General features: G+C 39.9%; 1 protein-coding gene and 1 long non-coding RNA gene across 2 annotated transcripts in view; both read right to left on the bottom strand.

Annotated features, from left to right (window-relative positions):
- The window catches only part of LOC122532754 (homeobox protein onecut-like), a 111,607-nt gene that overhangs the window by 29,946 nt on the left and 60,504 nt on the right, over nt 1–21,157 (bottom strand). The window lies entirely within an intron of this gene.
- On the bottom strand, nt 1,543–18,578 carry LOC122532755. Its single transcript, XR_006307567.1, has 2 exons — nt 18,543–18,578; nt 1,543–2,227 (listed from the first exon to the last, which is right to left on the bottom strand). It is a non-coding gene; the product is annotated as an uncharacterized LOC122532755 (long non-coding RNA).

Below are 21,157 nucleotides of genomic sequence, written 5' to 3'. Positions count from 1 at the left end.
CCGCGAGACACTTGGACTGCAATTCTGTGTTTCTCGAAAACTCTGTAGAACCAAAAAAAAAAAAAAAAAAGAATAAAAATTCTCAGAGTGCGACTGCCTTGACTTTCAACCTCCGCGTGACGAGCAAGAAAAAGAAAAAGAAAAAAAAAATAATGATACGAACGGCAACGAGTCAGTGTGGAAATAATCGGCGAAGTTTGAAACGCGAGGATTCGACGAACGCGTCGAGTGTCAGCGTCGACGTGTGGCTGACGGCCTGTAAATGTGCGACTTCTTTCTTCCAACGGGCTTTGAACATTCATGCTTTGTCTTACAGGGTATCGACTAACAATACTTGGTATCTGGTTGAGTAAGGGCGAGGGGGGCAAACACTACCTGCGCAAAAGGACCTCAAAATGAACAGCTAATGATAAAAAGGGCACTCTCTGTGTTACGGTGGATTTCTAAGAGAAATTGGGATTTATCTGGCGGGGGAATGGTCGGCTCGCAGCAAAATGCTCACGTTCAATTGTAAGACAGCATTCGAGGCTTGTGGATGCCGGCGAAAAGTTTCCCCGCGATGTCGATCGATATCGGTCTCTTTCTCTCTCTCTCTCTCTCTCTCTCTCTCTCTCTCTCTCTCTCCTCCCTCCGCCATCTATGCTTTTCGCAGAAAAACCGAACGACCGCGATCTTTTATTTATTCCGTTGAATCTCTTCGAGTCGGACTGTTCGTGAAAAATTCAGAAGGCAGCAAACTCGGAGAGCCTCGCGTTGAAAAATTTAGAACGATATTCGCACCTGTGCGTACGTTTAATTTACCCCCTGATCATGCTACTATTTTCACGCGTCACGAGACACGACGTGCTATTTATCGCGTCAGAGTGCACTGTTGTAACTTTATATCCTTCTTCTGCGCGACATCGATATCTCTCGCAGGCGGGAAGACATTGAATTTAAAAATGATTGAAAGTGGTTGGAACATTTGGATAAAATCGATCGATGACGCGTAAGGGTTTCGCCGGCCTCCGTTAGCGACAGATCGTCTAAACATCACTCATTTCTTTCCCCGTGTACGTCTTCGTGTCGTATTCTAAGGACAAAGACGCGAGAGACAGAGAGGGGCACCGGAAACGGGGACGTGTTAATGTGTTTTCTGGGTGTGTGTATACCTATACATACATACTTGACGGATATACATGTATTACATATACATATACACACACACATATATATATATATATATATGTATATATGTCTCCATCGTCCCCGTTTCCATGCCTGGGAATTGAGCAAGCAAGCAAGCAAGCAAACTTTCGTCTGTCGTCGTCGAATTTGTACGAAAGGATCGCCGTGTTTTACTAGGGTGTCCTTTCCTTCCTTTCGTTCCGTTCTCTTCTCGTCCCCCTCTCTTTTCACGCCGATCGTCGACGATCCGCGCGACGATCTGATCCGCGGGCAACGTCGACATCGTTCTCGTGTTCTCTTTTCTTTCGTCTTTTTTTTTTTTATTTTTTTTACTTTTTTTTTTTTTGTTCTCCCCGCTCATTCACGTTCCTTAATTTTCTTTCTTCGATTTGAATGATCTTTTTTTTTTTTTTGTTTCGTTTTGTTTTCCGTCGTTACTTGGTCTCTGGAGGGTGAGAAGCGTGAGAGAATTCGGGGACACCCTATGTATGACTGACCCACGTGGCGAGATTGTTCTTGTTCTTTCAACTCGTTCGATGCTGGGGGTTTCTGATCCGAATTTGTCCGAATTGGTGAAAAATCAATGGTCGAACGACGTTGACAAAATTTCATCGACGAACACGACCTGCCATTTCATTCAGTTTGTTTCTTTTTTCGTTTTTTTCTTTTTTTTTTTTTTCTCGGCCCAGCACCGTCCACAGATAATCTCGCACCATTCTCGATTACTACCCTGTTCCTTCGAAGTTTTACGCTCCGAAAACGGCGCCCCGGTTACGCCCAGGAACGTCCGCGGTGAGATGTTCCCGGAAACGGGTGTTGGGGCGCCGGAGAACAGACTCGAAGACGCAGAACGGAGGGGAAATTCGTTTTGTCAACATGATGTCTCGTGTTTTACAATAGTGAATAATAATAATAATGAATAATAATTAACAGTAACAATAATAATAATATATAGAATATATATATGTTGGCCATGCAATAATGCTACTGTACATATATATATGTATATATAGAGACTTGAGATAGCCCGGTGGCGTTTTATTGAGAAATTTCTCTCTTTCTGTTTCTCTCTCTCTGTTTCTTTCTGTTCGACAATTTCGCCGGCACACCGTGTGATACTGTGTGTATCATCCCCCCTCTTTTTGCTTTAATCTCTCTCTCTCTCTCTCTCTCTCTTTTTCTCGTTCTCCTCCAAGTCTATCTTTTCTTCGCTTTATTCGTCTTTCGTTCTCGCGTTATTCCGCCAGGAGGATCTCGATATTGTTTTCGAATTTCACGAGCAGCCTTCTATGCACGCCCATATTCCATTTTTGCTCTTTCTTTCGGTAAGTTTCATTTCAATTTGTGATCAAGAGTCTGTAGCGGAAGGGTGTTTCGGTGGTGTTTTTTTTTTTTTACAGTCCTTACACCGCGAGTGTGATCGAAGGTTATAGCTCCTCTTTCTCTGCCCGCAACAAGCTCTCGCGCGTGATCTAAAGCAATTTATTTCATTCTTACGTATTCCAGATCAAGCTGGTATCACAATATACAGATAAAAACCTGGAACGTTCGTCTGTTTTATTTACCAATGTCTTCTTTTATGAATAGCGACGAATATTACTCTCATCAATTTCGACTGAGAAAATTCCCCTTTCCACGTCGTTAGGAAATTCACAACTAAGCTCAAGGGTTTGATCTCGTCGACAAGAAATAGGTCATAGATTCTAGACAGAGTGTGAATAATTCATTTGTTCTTTTTTTTATTCCTTGTCAGCGTCGTTAAGCAGTTTATACAGGATATTTCTTTTACCTGGTTCACGTTTTCTTTCTCCTTATTTTTGCTAAAGTTGCCGACAAATACCGCGATTCATTTCAATTTCGTCGAGAAAATTTTGATCTCTTTCAAATTTTCATTGTCGTTTCCATTTTTTTTTTTGATAGTGACAACACATTTTTCTTCCCGTATTATCGTAACCGCAAAGAAATGCATTTCAGAAACGTATGATGACCTGGTATTTGATAAATGATCATGGTAATTCGATGGAATTATTTTTTAATGTTTATTTTACAAGAAGTAATGAAGAAGAGAAATAAATTCACAAACGATCAAGAAATAAATTTACAAAGTCGATACACGATGCATAAAAAAATGACGTTGAAAGCTCCAATTATTGCTCGAGAAACGACGGTATACTTAAAATTCATTGTACACTTCAATGTTCATTGCATTGTACGTTAGAAGAAACATGTAACGTATTGTATATTTTGTTTTTCTATGTATCTTCGAAATAAATACAAATGTTTTGACAAAATGAACGTTTAGAACAAAAGTAGGAAAATCTTTGATTGATCGTCCTTCTTGAAATTATTATTTTTTCGTACCGGGTCGTTCGAAGGTCAACGCATTGTACATGCCTGAAGTGCATTTTCTTCCGATTACGACAGAAACGTATCGTCAAAGAGCGACCGTAACCTTGAAAACAAATAACTTTGTCGAGAAAACACCAGTTTTACTAATAAAAATAACGAAGATTCGAGGTAAAAGAAACACTCTGTATACGAGAGCAAGGTTTCATATTTCTTTCCGACGAGAAATAGCGAGTAGACTATAGTTCCAGACAGAATGCGAATAGCCCGTAGAAATCTCCTCGTTTTCCCCGAGGTTTCAATAACGAGAAAAGAGATTCTACGAGAAAAAGGAGCCATTAAATAAAGTTTTGCAATTGCGAATGGCATATTCAGTGGTAATTTTCACGAAAACACGAAGATCCATTTCCAACGGAAACACCCCCAAACACTCCCATCGATAATGCTCAATTTCCATAAATTTTGTCTCGAGGATCGAAGCGACCACCACGTTGTTCGCATGTCTAACCGGTGACAGTCCTCGCTCCACTTGCGCGAAGACGCGGTTAGCGAGAAAATTCGTGGCGAAACGGGAGAGAAAGAAAGGGTCGGAGGAGAATCGTCGATGGTTCGCGACGTCGCGAGCCTCTTTCGCTGTACGGCTGTTCGAAACGCGATCGACAATCGAGCAGGTCGCGTCCTCCACTCTGAGGGAAAGCAACGTACATGCTGTGCCCATTGTGCTCTGCCTTCGTTAGCTTCGAAACCACCAGGAAAAAGAACAATCGTTGTGAAAAAAGTAGCCTCGTTGGTTAATCAACAATTGGAACTCTGTTCTTATTATTCTGCCTCTGATCGAATTAAGTTCGACAATTTTTTTTCGGAGACTAGAAGCACTTTTTTGCCATCGGTTTTATATTACGTTTCTTGCGAGCAATTCTTTTATAAATTTTATATTCTCTAGTTTTATTTTTTACAGTGAGTCTAGAGAGCAATTGTACACACGATGATGAATTGTTGAAAACTCCAAACTCTTGTAACTTTGTGAAAAAGAAATCGTATAACAAATTTATTGCAGAGGGAAGAATTCAATTTTCAACATTCGTGATAGATTTAGGTAATTTAAAAGAATTTTTGCAGCCTATAACGACGTTTGAATTTACGAAATTTTTAGAGATTTAGAAGTAAAGTAAGATTTAGAAAAAAAGTAAAATCTTTGAAGAAAACGAATTCAGTATTGTAAAAGTAAAAATTACATATTGAAATAAGTTTATTTTACAAGTTGAAATTGTTTTGCGATTTTTTTCTCACAAAATTGTAAGAGTTTGAAATATCGACGAATACTTTTCACATTCACTGTAAATGATTTTCGTTCTAAAATAATCGAAAATTATTGTCACCTTTTCCCGAAACTCTCATCCGTCCCTTGTATCAATTTTTCTCATGAAATGTTATATTATTTTTATCTATTTTTCTAACAAACGGCAATTTTTTACATTTTTTGATAACAAAAGTTGCAGATAATATTTATTTTTAAACACATTGCTACAATTAATGCATTCGATGCACCATCCTTTCAAAGATGCATATATACAAGTAACAAGTAAAAATCCAAAACAAATGAATTAATTAAAATTAAATATATTATATAATTGAAATAAAATTAATAAAAAATTCTTAATATAAAAATTAATGAAAATTAAATAAGGGAATTAAAATTAATAACTATAAATTAAAGTGCCAGCAATAGCGGTTAAACTTATAAGTTAATAGTTAACAAATTTTATTAAAATAAATAGTATATATATAAAAATTAATAATTATAGTTGAAATTTAAATTATTTATGTATATATAATTTTATATATTAAAATATATGAAAATTAAATATTAAACTAGGATTAGATACCCTATTATATTAATATAAAATAATATTTTTATAATTAAATGTTAAATCATTAAAATAAAGTAAGATGGCGGCCTTTTAAACTTTTTAGGGAAATTTGTTATTTAATTTGATAATCCACGATAAGAAATACTTAAATTATATTTATGTATTGTTATTATAATTTATGAATAAAAATATATAAATAAAGATTTTATAAAATAATATTTTAAATCAAAATGTAGTATATTTAAGAATAAATGAATTATAAAAAATTTAATTTTTAGATAACTATTTTTAACATTAATTTGAAAGAGAATTTAATAGTAAATTAATTGTTTTAAGTAAAAATCCAAAACTAGAGAAGATAAGACTATGGTATGAGACTAAACGCGTATATGTGGAAGTTTTATACCCGATTGAATGAAATTTCGATCAATTTATTGTGAGTCTGAGAAAGAATCTGCCAAATTTCACCATTTACCTTTCCATATGGCAATTGTATGAATTTGGTATTAACAGATGAGAGTTTATACGCATTGAAAAAGTGGTCGAACATTGTCATTACTTTTATATTTACATTTCACGGATGGTTCAGAGCGGATATCCAACGAGGTTAAAATTTCAACTAGGATTCTCGTCTTGAAGAGAAGAAGAATCCAGGAAGCGGACGGTGGTGCCGAAAGACGTAGGCTCTGAGGCCTCGTCGCCAGAATGAAAGATAGTTGGCGTTAAAAAAAGCCAACCCCTTGCCTACGTGGCTTCCAAAAGGGTGGCTCGTACAGTGGAGTGCCAGTCGAGAGGGTGACTCGTGTCATCAGCGAGGCCGCGCGCACAATACGTCGGCTTAAATTTACCGAAACCGTGGCGAAAGATCGCGAAAGGGACAGTATCCCCTTGTATAAAAAAAAAAAAAAAAAAGAAACACATACATCGCTTCATTGACCGATTTCGTGACTCACGAAGATTTGAAAATAATTTCGTTCGGAACGCCTTTCAGCGGACTCGTCGCTTTCACAGGACTCCATTTGTTCGACATTTTTTGATATTTCAGTTTTTCCATTCTTTTTTTTGAAATTCCTTTTGTGCTTCCTACGCGGTTTAGAAATTCCTTTTTTTCACCAATTTTCTACAACTCTCGTGAAACTTTTGTTTGAATTGTTCTCCCAACGTGTGAATTAACCAGAAGTTTCTGTAATTGTCACGGGATTATTGAGAGATGTAACAATTTAGATTGTTACTTGTGGAATTTTCAATTTACTATACTGTAGAAGACATAGAATAAAATATAGAGTCTAATGCTATAATGCTTTAAATTATTATAATATTTTGAATTATTGCAGTTATTTATGAGCCAAAATTATAATTAACATTTATTAATATTTATTAATAAAAGTTAAAATTATAATTAATATTTAATAAAAGTTAAAATTAATTCTGACCTGATCAATCTTATCAATTGCGATAAATAAATCATTCATTGGAAATTATGCCTTAGGAAAAAAGTAACAGATCTATAAATCAAAGAAATTATTACACTTCAGAGAAAATTCTAACAGATTAATTTGTATAGCACAAATTTTCTCCCATTCTTTCCCTCAATTTTGATATTCTTTTAGTTTGACGTTTTCAAGCAATTATTTCACATGCTGGTGATCGTGGCAATATTCAACGATGAATAATTACAGTCACATGTAATGATATATTCACGACGGGCAAGCACAAAATTCGAAATTTCCAGGATGCAGAACGTTAATTAGGAAGGTTCGATTCGCGAGAACTAATTTCGAGATAAATCGAACGCGTTTCAGAGTCCTGATACCAACGATCGAGCCCACTACGCCGAGGCCTCCGCGCTTAAATCCGGTTAATCCGGCCGTCCAATTTGTCCGGTGTAATTTTATTAGCCGATTGGCAGCTGGTTTCGAATTTAGAGTGTGGCTACTTGGCTGATGATTTCGGTTGGCCCGTTTGTAAGTATTGTAGAACGAACGCCAGATACGCGAGATCTCGCCGATCGATTCCCCTTTTTTCTCTCCTTCTTGCTTCTCCGATTTTCGTTCCTCGTTTCGTCCACTTTCTCGCCCACATTTTTCCGCGCGACAACTTTTCAACCCTTCGCGATTAACCTCGCGAGTGTTCATTGAAATAATCAAAAGTCTACGAGCTCGGTACCGAGAAAAAGGAGAACTCAACGAATTATTATTCGATGTATTGAACTTTGAACCTTTAAATAAGTAGCTAATTATTTCAAGCATCTTACGTCGTGTGATATTTTAGCACGGAATGAACACTCGAAGGGTTAAATGAATAAACTGACAGATTTGTTGATCAAATTAATGAACGACGATTTCAAAGCGGATTCTCCTGCAAATTTATATTTTTATGGTCACACATAAAGAAACGGAACTTTAAAGATTCGTTTGTTTCTCTCGTTAAAAATTATAGCAAGTAATGTATATTTTGGATATTATAAATTATATTATAAATTTAATTATTATTTAAATAATAAATTACTATATATAAATTTAATTATTATTTTAAATAATAAATTATTTTATATAAATTTTTATTGCGTGTAAAATGTTTATAAAATAATTTTTATACTGCGTTCATTCTATAGTCTTTTTCGTATAAGTGCAGAAAAATCCGCAATTTAGTGATAATAAACTGAAGGCGATTTTAGGAACAACGAAAAGCATGGAAGATGGAAAGTTTCAGTAGTAATAGGTCGTCTATGGTCCGACATATTCTTGAGGGTTGCATTTTCTTAGAACTTTGAACGCATAAACTGTTTTCAAATTTATTCCAATAATAGTTAATCCCCTGTTCGAGTTCCCTAATGAACTGATTCATATTTCTAAGAAGGGTTGAGAAGTTTTCGTACGATAGGCTCGTTCGTAATTATCTGTCTGTGCTTAAAAATATGTTTAGAGTAACTATCGAACATCTTTGTAAAGTTATAATTTCTCTATAATTTTTAAAAAATACATGTAATCAATTATAAGGAAACACGTTGAACAATTGACGCATAATAAACATATTAATTGTTAAATAAATAAATAAATATATATATATATGTATAAATGTTTATAAATGTAATACGTAATATTTGTATATTATAATATATAAATAAATTATAATTAAAATGTATGTTATAATTGTAATATAACATTTGTATTTACATAAATATTTAATTAATTAATTTCGTTCGCGTATTCATTCACATAATCATAAACTGCGCAGATGAATTATAGACAGATAATTATTGTTAGAAAATTCCATTTTTTCCTTACGCTTACGCTTGTTCTTTTTCATTTGAGCACAGGTGGATAATTACAACTTCATACAAAATTATTTAATTTAATTTAACAACCAACATATATTAATATTTAATATTCATGTATATTCAGATTGAATTTCGAACATCATCTTTACAGCGAGATTCGGAGAAGAAAGTGAATGCTACGAGGCTAATTTTAGTCCACCAGTGGAAATAAATCTTTTGAAACGACTAGTAGATCTAGGCCCACCTATATCAACGACACGTTGTCGCTGGTTTCTGGGTCATTGGCGTAGCATGTACTTTTTCGCGTGCGAGAGTCGCGTTAGCTGGCTCGTGGTGGTCGATCGTTCGTCCCTCGACTTCGAGGTAATATTCGAAGCCAATTAGAATAGACGAGGCCTCGTCGATTCAGACCAGGAGTTTCTGCGACTCCTCGTCCACCAGCCTCTCGAACCTGTTTCTCCGCGAAACTTATCGACGACTCACGTGCGCGCCTCGCCGTGTTACTTAACTCGTGTATCGATCGAGATTCCTCGCGAATCGAACACGTTTCGAACATAACTTCATAACGATTCTGTTTCTATTGCTCCGCTGGGGAATCGCACGAATACGATTACCGATAATTAGAATTGATTCAAATCGAAAACAACGCGACCGAGTGAAATGTTAGTCTTGTTCCCGCAGTTGCGAATTAGTTTCGTTAATCCTTTCGAGGCGGGCTTGTTTCCCTTCGTAACGACAATATAAATTATATCGTGCTTCTGAATGTAAAAGGAGAGGCAGTAGCGTGATTTTTAAAATCGATGAGTGATCCTATTAGACATGTATAACGTAGAGAGACTCTCGAAAGTATTTGAATACTCGTGTGTATTACATAAAGTTCTTTGATTAATACTATAAATTAAAATAATAAATTTTATTAATACTATATATATGTATATATATATATATATATAATACTACATATATATGAGTGACTCTATATTACACATATGTATACAATATATACATTTGTACGTGCACATATTCTCTATATATATATATATATATATATATACACGTACAAATGTATATACTGTATACATATGTATAATACAGAGTCACTCATATTATACATGTGTATAACTCTATATTATACATGTGTATATAGTCTGTGCATTTGTACGTATACATTCTATATATATATATATATATATATATACGTACAAATGTACAGACTATATACACATGTATAATATAGAGTCACTCCTGAAAGTGATTCTTGAACACTTGTAAAAGTATTTTGTATATGAATATATTGTGTATATCACATATATCACTTTGTAATTCAATTCGCACTATAGTGAATCATCGTCAGATTTGAAAATTTGATCATACTCTTTACAGAAATCTATTTAAACAGTCAAATTATTCATTAAACTTCAATATTCATATATCTACAGTGTATTTTAACCACAGATTTATTTCATTTATTAGTATTGTGACAAGCACTTCAAATGTTTTATATATTTTGTATATCTTTATGTGTTTACATAATTTTTAAATTTTTACTAAATCTGTCTGCGGTCTTCTCATTACAGTGCTAATGAAATTTCAAAATGTTTTGCACAATGTACATAATATATTCATAAAAGTTTGGCACCCTGGCGAAAAGTTTTCGACGCAAGTGTTCGAGATATTACGGATTCACAAATTGAATCGAAATCGTTGATACAGTATTATTTTATATCTCAAATAATTTTGAGCAATATTTTCGAATAAAATAGATATTAAATATCTTGAATTTGATCGAGCACTTTTAATCAACTTTTCATTATTAGTAGTAAGTGTTCAACGAGTCTCAAAAATATAAAACCATCTAAAAATTGTCAATTCTTACATATCTCATTTTTGATCAAAAACAAAATATATTACGTTCGAAATCATACGAAGGAATAACATTTTTCCAAAAAAAAAAAAAAAAAAAAACAGTAGATGATTTTCACTAAAAAATAATTTTATTCATGCCTCGAAACTATAAAGCCAGTATACTTACATACAAACTACTTTATTATACAAAAATTAATATTTGGAAAAATTCCTCCAAGTCCTCTTACAGTTTCAATAAATTTAATCACTCAGATCTTGTCGTATCGTATCTCACGTAAATTATCTCGTCGAAGCAATAAAAGAGAATATTATGACAGTAATTCCTATAATGATTACCTTGGACAGTTGTCGTCCTGTCCGTCTCGAAAGGATTGAACGTTGTCGAATAAATTTTTGCCAGGCAATTTCGAGACCAAGTAGCCTCGATTAAATCGCGTACATGGTCGCCGATCGATACATCGGGATCTCCTGATGCGTTCGAGAGAGAAGGTTCGAGCACGGCGCGCAGCACGGGGATCGCGTAAAACAGGAAACAGCTCGAGGAGAGAATCAGAGACCGGGGCTGTCCTCCATTTTGATCGCAACGGGGTCAAGGTCGGGGCATTTTAACGCTGCGAGATCGATCGATCGTGACGACTGCATCGCTCTCTCGCTCGGTAATACGTACGAACAAACCAAATTCTCCTCTCTTTCGCAATAGCAACCATAATTCAACGAAATCGTTTAATGAAAAAAAGAACGTGCTCCGCGACATTAAGAAAAAAAAGAAAACGAACTACAAAGATGGAACTCCATGAAGGGAAAACAAAAAAAAAAAAAAAAAAAAAGGGGGAAAAAAAAGAAGGGAAAAAAAAAAAAAAAAAAAAAAAAAAAAATGCGGAAAGTTAACGCGTCTCGAAGTTAATAACGGAAAAAATTAGTTTTTATAAAATAGCACGTAGCAAGCATCGTGGAAAAGGTTAACCCTCTATAATAACATTATGCAACTTCGAAGTTACGCGAATTCTCTTCGCTCCGTTAATTAAAGCGGCGGTGATAGGAAAAATGTGTTGTAAATTCAGCTGGTTGCATTGCGGAGAGTTTTTTCTTTTTTTTTTTTTTTTGTTTCATTATACAGGATGTAAAAATACATTTCTCGTGTGTACATAGAACGACAAATTTGGAAATTTCTATCTCGACCAGTTAGATCTCCCCGTTTACGCGCTATTCGTATTAATCATCGAGTCCCGGGATCATTAATTTCCGTTTCTCTCGCGTTCAAATTAGAAATTTTCGCTATAGAGTGTTAAATGTCGCACGAAAAATCAACGAGACGGCTCGAAGGCAGACAGCGAAGCTTTTTTCCGCTGCGAGATCAACCCCTGAATCTCAGATCCTCCCCGAAACACTTTTCCCGTCGTTGATTCACGCGATTTCGAGCAATGGAGGGCTCCTCGTCGCGTTTCTCTCCCGCCTTGATTCTCGTTTCCCTCTCTCACTCCTCCCGTTCCGTACGTTCTCTTTACGCCTATTCACATTTCTTCCTCTCTCTCTCTCTCTCTCTCTCTCTCCCTTTCTCTCTGTCTGTCTTATTCCGTCTATCTCTTTTTTTCTCAATTTTATCATCTCTCTCTCTCTCTCTCTTTTTCTCTTTTTCTTTCTCTCTCTCGTTCCGTCAGGCTCTCTCGATATACTCTCTCGCTTTCCCTCCATTTATTTCTCTTTCTCTTGTCCCTTTCGGTATTATCACCTCGACAACCGCGACTCTCGAGCGGCTTCTCAATAAAATGCCTCCGTACGTGTCACTTGTCAGGCTTTGTACTTTCTTGTTTTCTCTTTGCACTCGAGAAATATACATACGTGAGAATGGTGATTGGTCGTCGTGTGATTTTCTTTCTCCTTTTTTTTTACTTTTTCATTTTTTTTTTTTTTTTTGTTTTACTCTTCTACCCAATCTGTTTGATCGTGTCCTCTGTTTGTATGCGTGTGCACACCTGTGTGTATGCGTGTACCGTGTGTACGTGGGCGCAAGGGTGGGTGTCTTTTTGTTCGTGTTTCACTGGTCGCTGTTCTCTTTCCAATCTAAAGCTTACGTTCAAAGAAGCAGCAGCAAAAATACGATGTACAGACACGTGTATCTAAGTGTGTGTGTGTGTGTGTGTGTGTATGTGTGTACATAGTCACGTGTATGGAAAGATTATAAATAATATTACGGTTCATACAGGTACAGCGAACGTGCATGGAATCGTTACTTGTTCTGTTTTCTGTTTTCTGTTTTCTGTGTGTGTTCTTCTGCATTGTGTGTCGTGAGAATATTTCCTCTCGCCCGATCGTCGCCAATCGGTGTGTGTGTTGTCGAACGTGTACGAAAGTAGTCGGGCGCGTCTGTTGTTTGTCACCGGTGTTCTGCTACTTCGGCGGTGAAATCAAAGAAACGAAAGTTGATGCAAACGGATGCAGTCGAGCCCTCGCGAGCGGGATTTCACGCTTCTGGAGTTCTGATTTCGCGACAGCGCGGTTTCCGCTGGATATTTCCGCCGTTCACGCAGAAATCCAGCGTCGTCGTTTAAACAAAAAATAAATTATTCCAAACGGAACGAGCGAGTTCGTTTCGGTGTTTGACAGAAGAAAATAACACGTTCCCCGGTCGTCAAAAAAGAAAAGAGCAGCGCTCAGACATTTTTTCAATAAAAAAAGGAACAAGTCTGTCAGCGATTTCTTTGTAATTTGTAAGAATTTTCAAAAAATCGACTCCATTAGAAATCCGAAAAAGAAAGAATCTCTCTCGTCGTTACGAAAAGTCGCGGTTTCGTGTTTTCTCAAGTTCCGAAGCGTAAAAGGAAAATTCGGAAATTCAGCGATTTTACACGTTCGGTGAATTAATTGATCCTGACGACGAGGAGCAGGCGTCGCGACGCGCCAGAGCCAAGACGTCCTACGACCGAGGCCTGCAATCGCAGGACGTCCGTAGCCTCTGGCACGACCGAGCAGCGAGATCCTAGCCGTCTAGGAAGTCGATCGATCAGGCGGGTCGATCGTCAGGAACGAGACGAGACTCTGCTCGAACGAGCCACGCAGCGTACGTCTGCGTGTTCGCACGGCGCTCGCCATCTTCCCCCGGAAAACAAAAAAGAAAAGAAAAGAAACACAACGAGATCTTCTCGAAAAATTCGCGAAATCGACGATGAAGAAGAGACAAACAAAATCACGGAAATATCTACGACGACAAACCGCGCTGGTCGTTTTTCTTTGAGTTTCTCGCTGTTCTCGCGTTCACGTGGAACAAGACAGGGAAGAAAGCCGATTTCCACGCGAATGTTTCAGTTCGTATTTTTTGAGAGATGTAGCCGTCTTCAGCGAGAAATGATACTTTTGGATGGCAAAGATCGATTCGTGCAGATCTCGCGTACAAAGGATCCATCGGGTTGGGAGAGTCGTATTTTCATTTGTCGAAACTCGTCTCGGGGATTCGTCTGAATTTTTCACCTTCTTTTTTACCTCGAAAATTCGCAATTGAAGATCGTTATTCTTTAAAAAGAAACATAAGCTAGCTTAAATCCCTTTTCTGATTTTAACCTTTGCAGTTATTTTTCTCTTCCATTAGCAGTAGCATTCGATTAACGCTTGCGAGAGCTGCACGAGTCGCTCTTGCACGAGGTTTACGAAAGCGATGCGAAATCACGGCGACTGCATCGCGGAAACGAAACGAAAGAGGAAAAGAATTTACGTAAAGAGCGAGAGTAAATGTGTTGTGAACAGAAGAGGAAGAAGCCTGCGTTGAGCAGTTCATGGCAGAACGAAGGATTGCAATAACTGATGAAAATCGCGAGGAGATCGATCGTTAGATCGATCCGTAATCGGAAATCAACGTTCGAGGCTGAACGAAAAAATAAGAAAAGGCGAAGAACGGTGTCGCGCCGCTTCCGGTCCGCGCTGGGTTCCGCTGGAAACTTCGCTGGCGAACAGGAAATATCAGAAAGCGGGTCGTTTTTTTTTTTTTTCATTGATCAGATCCCTTCTCCTCGTTCGTCGACGAGTTAACGATGAAATCGATATCGTTGAACGTTCGATCTTTCGTTCGAATTTTCTTCTGCCACAAGTATTTTCTTTGGAGCAGAGTTCCCTTGTTTTCTTTCCTCTTTTTCCTTTCTAAATATCCTCCGGAATTTTAAATCGATTCTCCAATTAATGGCCCTGCCGATAATACTGTCTTTGCGATCTTCTGTTGATAGAATTCCTTGGAAACTCGAGGAATAATCATCTCGCCGATGAAACGGTCTCTATCCGGTGTTCAATGAAAAATAGAAGCCACAGGATTTTCTGAATATCTCTCGTCTCGGCCAGGAATTCCCATCGGGTCCCGCACGCAGTTGCGTAATAGACGAAGTATGCGAGACACGCGGTGTTATATGTTAATATGTATCACGTGTGATCACACAGAATGTCTGTATGTAAGTTGTATGTAACGTATATAGAGAGAATATATATATATTTGTGTGTATATATACGAATATATATATATATATATAAAGGCAAGGTCATAGGTCAACGTACGTCTCGATCCATTACAACAACGTCATATATGTATATATAATATAATATAATATAATAATATAATAATAATATAATTTGGTTTAGAGAACAGTGTAGTTATCATAGGTGGAATTAGTTACGAAACACCGAAACTGAGAGACTCACAAGCAGGAAGAGGAGGGTGTTTTCCTTCGTTTAGAGTTGACCGATCTCACGTTAACATTGCGCATCTGGTAGTCTGCAATGCAAAACACACTTTGGTAGGGTCAGGGACGGACGACGGCCTTTCGAGGTGACGAGAAACGAAAAGCAACTTTTTTTTAATTTTAAAAATTTTTTTTTTTTTCTCAGATTTCGACAACGTTCTTTTTTTNTTTTGCTGACAAAAAACACGAGCGAACACATACAGACTTTCTTTTTTTTTTTTTTTTGGTTAATTCTCGTTAATTCTCGCAGTTTATTCACCAGGTGGTCGGCTCTGTCTCTCTCTCGCTCTTTCTCTATCTGTGTCTCTATCGGTCTCTATGTACGCTGTTTCCTTTATTACTCGTTTCTCTCACTATCTCTGTCTTCACTGCGCCGAGTTTGCCTCTATCTCTCACGCTACGATCTCTGTCTCTTAGTTGTCGAGGGGTAGTGCGAGCTACTACCTCCCGTTCGATGCTTTTTTTTTTTTACTTTTTTTTTTTTTCTTTACCTCCGTTTTCACTCTCTACTTTCGACGAGTTTGCACCCCCGTCGCAAGCCGTCGTCTGTGTTCTCCGTTACTCGTTTCCACGCCGGCTGGGGAGGTTGAAGTCGGTCGCCGCATTCGCGCTCTCAAAACAGCCCTTCTTCCTAATTCGATTCCCTCTTTCTCCCCCTCCCACCCCCCCCTCCTCTCTCTCTCCCTCTCAACGTTTCTGTTAAGAGACACGCAGAGAGATCACCTTCACTCGGGTCACAGAGTCGTGACGTTGTTTTTTCAGAAACAGGGGATTCGCAGGGTGTGCCTGAGGTGTGTCGACGCGGCGCCGAGTTCAACCCCTCGAGTTCGGACGGGAACGCAGCGCTCACCCCGCTGTTCCTCGACGACAAGGGATCGTCGAGCGACGAGTCGCGGGCGAAAAATCATCGATCGTCACGGAAAGTGATTACTCGTGACAACACGAGGACGCTTCGATTGTCGTTGGCGAAAATTTTTCATTGCTTTCGTTGGGAAACGAAACTGCCATTCGGAACGAATCTCTGCTTCTAATTATGTCCGAATGAATTTAGCGATCGGACGAACGAATTATTCAGTAGAACTGTAGAGAGCTCCACCACGCGGAGCAGTCACACAGGCAATGAAAATTCAACAGGGTAAATCGACTCTCGAAGGAAAGTCGTCGTACTGTCACGCGGTGTCTATCCGGAGGGTGACGTTCGAGGGTGACGGGAACCGGAACAGGGGAGCCGCGAGAGGGGGCGCGTGGATCCGTTGATCGCCTCGGAGAACGAACTAGGTAACTGGCTCGCCTCGTTTCTTTCCCCGGCGACGTATGGAACTGCGCGCACACGGATCGTCGAGCAGTCGCGCGGCCTGTCGGTCGGTCGGCCGTGTAACGAGAGGTTGCCGATGTAACGAGCAGAAGTCCACTCTAAATTCGAAACGAAAGGAACGGGGTGAATGTTCGCGCGACGCTAGAACTGTAAAGAAGATTTGGTGAAATTAGAAATCATCAATCAGGGTGATGTGGGCGACACGGACTCCCCGTGAAACGATCGCCTCTCGTGATTTCTCTTGTACACTTTGCTCGTCTCGATTTCGATCATCCGTTTCGTCTTTGGCTCCTTTTCTTCTCTCTCTCTCTCTCTCTCTCTCTCTCTCTCTGTTTCGATCGTGTATTTTTTTTTTTGTTCTATTTTTACTTGCTTTCGTTTCGATTGGATCTGAATTTGAAGCAGGTGTTTTATTATTATTATTTTTTTTTTTTTTTTGGAAAAAAGAGCACACTCCCCGAAAGGGACGATCCGCGCGATTTCGCCCTCGTTAGCTTTCTTTCCTCGCTCTTTCAGCGGTCTGTCTCATTGCGTTTGCGTTCTTTCGCCGCTCGCCACACCCGGACACGCTCGATCCAGGCGCTCGACTCTCGGTGAAAGTCCTTATAGATCCTTGGCGCACTATGAAAAATCTCTGCCTTCGCGGTAAAGCGATTCAAGCGATACCAGAATAAATGAACGAGTTGACATTTAGCTGTCAATGTCAATTACGCGTATGAAGTTAAAATGTTTCATAGTGACGCCAAGGTTCTAGGTACCTGAAAAGAAGATTAGTTGTTTGCGAGGGGACAAAGAGGCATATCGTTGTCGTTGACGCGTCGCTCAAGTTAGAATCGCGTGTCACGTTCGAAACACTGTGAAAAGAATATTGTTTAACGGGACGAGCACGGAGGGTTTGTGAAATATTACGTTAGCTCCACGCCGAGGAAGATTGAAAATTCATCGATTTTATTTTACTTGTACATCTTCATTGCGTCGTTTCGAATCATCTAAGCTTGTATTTCCGTTGAAAAACTCGCCAGACATTGGCTAATTTAAAAAGGAAAGATCCAACTGTGTGGAATCGATCTGAAAAACGCATCTGCGTATTATAAAACTTTTGGCAATTTTTGCTTTTCATCAAAAAAAAAAAAAAAAAAAAAAAAAAATTGAACATCCCCCGAATAAAATTAGAGTGGTCGATCTAAGATCACGTCTGTATATGGTACTTTGGCAACCTTTGTTCATCAAAAAATGACACATCGAGTCATTTCATCGATCTGAAATTCACGTCATATACCAGGTTATAAGAACTTCAACGACCTTTGTTCATCGAAGCTACCTCGAAACCCCTTCTCCCACGAAACGTTCAGTCTCTCCCGAAATCTACTCTCCCACGCACGTTCCTTGTTACTTTCGACCCGACTGTCTTCAACGCTCGTTTCCGTCCCGTGCAATCTAAAGTCCGATCCGAGCTTCCGAAAGTAATCGTCGACGATAGTCGGACGATTCTCGAAAGAACTCGACACGATGTGGGGAGGGAAGGCTGACGATCTACCGCAGAGAGAGAGAGAGAGAGAGAGAGAGAGAGTCGATTACCTTTGACGGAACCACCTGTTCGTGTCGTTTTTCTCTCGTTACCTACGAGCTAGCGGGCCGAATTCGGTATCCGGCCATAGACCGCCCTATAAAAAGCGGCAAAGTGGACGAGCGGCGAAGGCCATCGACGTAGGGAGGGGAGGCGCGGAAGGGGTTAGGGATCGTGAACGAGGGGTGGTTGCCGATCGACTAGGCGGCGAAAGAGAGGGCAGTCATAGAGAGGGACCATGGGGGTGGTGGGTGGGTAGGAGAGGGGGCAGGACAGGGCCCGGGCGAATTTAAAAGTAATTTTGACGTCGGCAAGAGCGCCGCGAAAGGGTTTCCGACGGATCGTTACGGGCCTTTGATCGCGAATTAAAAGCTTGAAGTCGACAGTTTAGCGATGCCACCTCTCTACAGACCTCTCTCTCTCTCTCTCTCTCTCTCTCTCTCTTTCTCTCTGCTCTCGGCCTCTCTGCCTTTCACCCTCCCACCCCTTTCAATCTACACATCTGCCAGCTCTATCTCCATCCAGCGCAACTACCCTTTCCTCCTACTCCCTCACCCCTCCCTCTGGCTCTGTTCATCCACGGTCACTTTTATTTTTTTTTCTTCTCTCTATCCCCGCCTCCCCCCTCCCTTTCTCTGATACTCTTTCTCCTTCGTCGTCTCTCTCTTCCCGCCGTTTCCCGCTGCAGCCAGCCCTGCACCTCGTCCGGCTGTCTGTCTTTTCCTCTCGCAGACTACACTCTCTGACGGCTCTACACTCCGACTCTCGTTTCCTCCCTGTCTTTATCTCGCGGCACGCTTGCCGGACGGTTCGTTAACCTGTCTGCAGCGTTTATTGGCGCTGCCGATGTAAAAGGAGAGCTTACCAATAACATATTACTATTTCAATCCTAGTCGAGAGGCCACGGATAAATCCTTTGCCCGAACCGGACCGATTTTCCTTTCCAAACCCACCCTCGGGGAACAAGCTGTCTCTCTCTTTACGCTCTAGCCATCGTCCCGTTCTCGTCCACGCTCAACCCAACCTGCAGCGCGTGTTTCTCTTTGTGTGCACGCGCGTCCGTCTATCTTTGCTGCCGTTTCGACTCGGAAATACGCCGCTTTCGTCCCCCCTCCATCCCGCCGCCCTAACCCCCCAGCAGGCCAACTCGACGACAGGTTGACGCAGCTGCGTTTTTTTTTTTTTTCTTTCTTTCTTTTCTTTCCTTTCATCCCTCCCGCTGCCGGATACCTTTGGATCTCGGCGGCCGTTTCGGGACTTTAACGATTGTCGATTGATCTTCGCTACAGCCCTTCCGTTATACAGCGTCTGTTATATGCGCACCTTCGATTGGCTCGGCTGCAGCCACGAGTTTCGGGGATAACGACGACAGCGGATCGGGAAAGGGTCGAAGCGACGTTGAAGATAGGGCGCGGTGGTTAAGGATCGTAGAAACTGGGTCAAATATGGCGGAGTCAGAAGGAGGGAGTAATCGAACTTGAAAATTCCTGGTATACACCCGGAGATGCACGAAGTTTGCATTTGAGAATTTCTTTTTTCGTATAAAAATTTGTGTACGCCAGCGGTGACTAATTGGCTACAAGCTGGGACCTTGTTTAGCCAATTACGTTTCTGGAAAGTCTCGAGTATCGTCTTTTTTGAGAAGTCAAGAAGACAGACGTAATCTTAACGATTGAGAAACTGATCTCCTTCTATAAGCCTGCGAATGGTGATGAATAGTGATGAATATCAAACTAAAAGTTGCTAAATTCCCCGTTATTTTTCAATTTGAAATATTTCTACATTCTCAAGTTCTATTGTGATTGGTATTCAACTGACTTACTTTCACAAGTTTATAAATGAATAATCGTGATTACATTTTCCTGTTTTTCAATTTTAAAATCCGAACTTTCCTACACTTTTTCTTTAATTTCATTACCATCATAAATGGATTTTCATAAATACAAAGTTAAATGTCAAAAGACCTTTACAGTCCTTTTATTTTCCAATTTGAAGTCCGAATTCCTCTACATTCTGCTAACTTTATTGCCCGAGTGCATGATTTATAAATAAACTTTAAAAGAATATTTGCATTTTGGCTCTCTCTCGATTTGCAAACTGAACCAGCATATCTAAAACTGGCTCAAGTGCGATTACGATGCATACATACGTAGACACTTGATGGAGCAGATACAGTCAGGTCGTAAATTAAACCATTAAGTGGACACGCTGATTGATCTAGGCGCGATCGTGACTGCAGCGAGTACGTAATGCCAGAAGCCCGCTTCGTGAAGTCGGTTTCAAGAATTGACGGGAATATAGACGCGGTCGGTTAACGAAGCGGATCCGGAGCCAGTTAACACAGCACTCCTGCGCTTTCCTTTCGTAAACGAGTCAGGCCTCGGAAACTTGTAAACTTCAACTCCTAACCAATTTCCCGATCTCGCTACACCGCTTCTACCCATCCGCCGTACCAAAAAAGAGTTCTCCGACTTTTCGATCTCGTAACCACTCGACAACACCAGACCGTTCCACCCATCGAAACGCCGAGCCCTCGAGTGTATCAGTTTCGAAGCCACGGATAACGATCGAAGCTTCCTAAAAATCGTTCGACTTAGTACGACAGAAAGACGAAAAAAGATAGAGAGAGAGAGAGAGAGAGAGAGAGAGAACGAGGGGAAAAAAGAAAAGAGGAAATCTAGCAGAGAACCGAACGAAGAGCGACAGAAAAGAGGCTCGACGAGCCAGCAGCATCACCCCAGCCGAGTCCGAAAAGAAGAGGACCGGTGAAAAAAAACGTACATATGGCTTCGTAGGATGCGACGAGGCGGTGGGAGGAGGGGGGAGGGAGAAACGTTTAGATAGGATACGTTCGATTTTGTCCAAATATGACGGTTCGATGTACACTGGCCAGAGGCGGGTGGTGTGGGTGGAAAGGGTTGGGCAGACACACGGATTCGAAGGCCGGGCTTTTCGGTCGAGAGTTTCGGCTGGAATATTGGAAAACGCCGAGTTCGAGTACAAGGGAGACTCGGAGGCTTCCCCCGA

The sequence above is a fragment of the Frieseomelitta varia genome, unplaced genomic scaffold (genome assembly GCF_011392965.1).
Source record: "Frieseomelitta varia isolate USP_RPSP 00005682 unplaced genomic scaffold, Fvar_1.2 scaffold_470, whole genome shotgun sequence".
Classification (NCBI taxonomy): Eukaryota; Metazoa; Arthropoda; class Insecta; order Hymenoptera; family Apidae; genus Frieseomelitta; species Frieseomelitta varia.
Note: the sequence above shows the minus strand (reverse complement) of the source record. Positions and strands in the feature narration are given on the sequence as shown.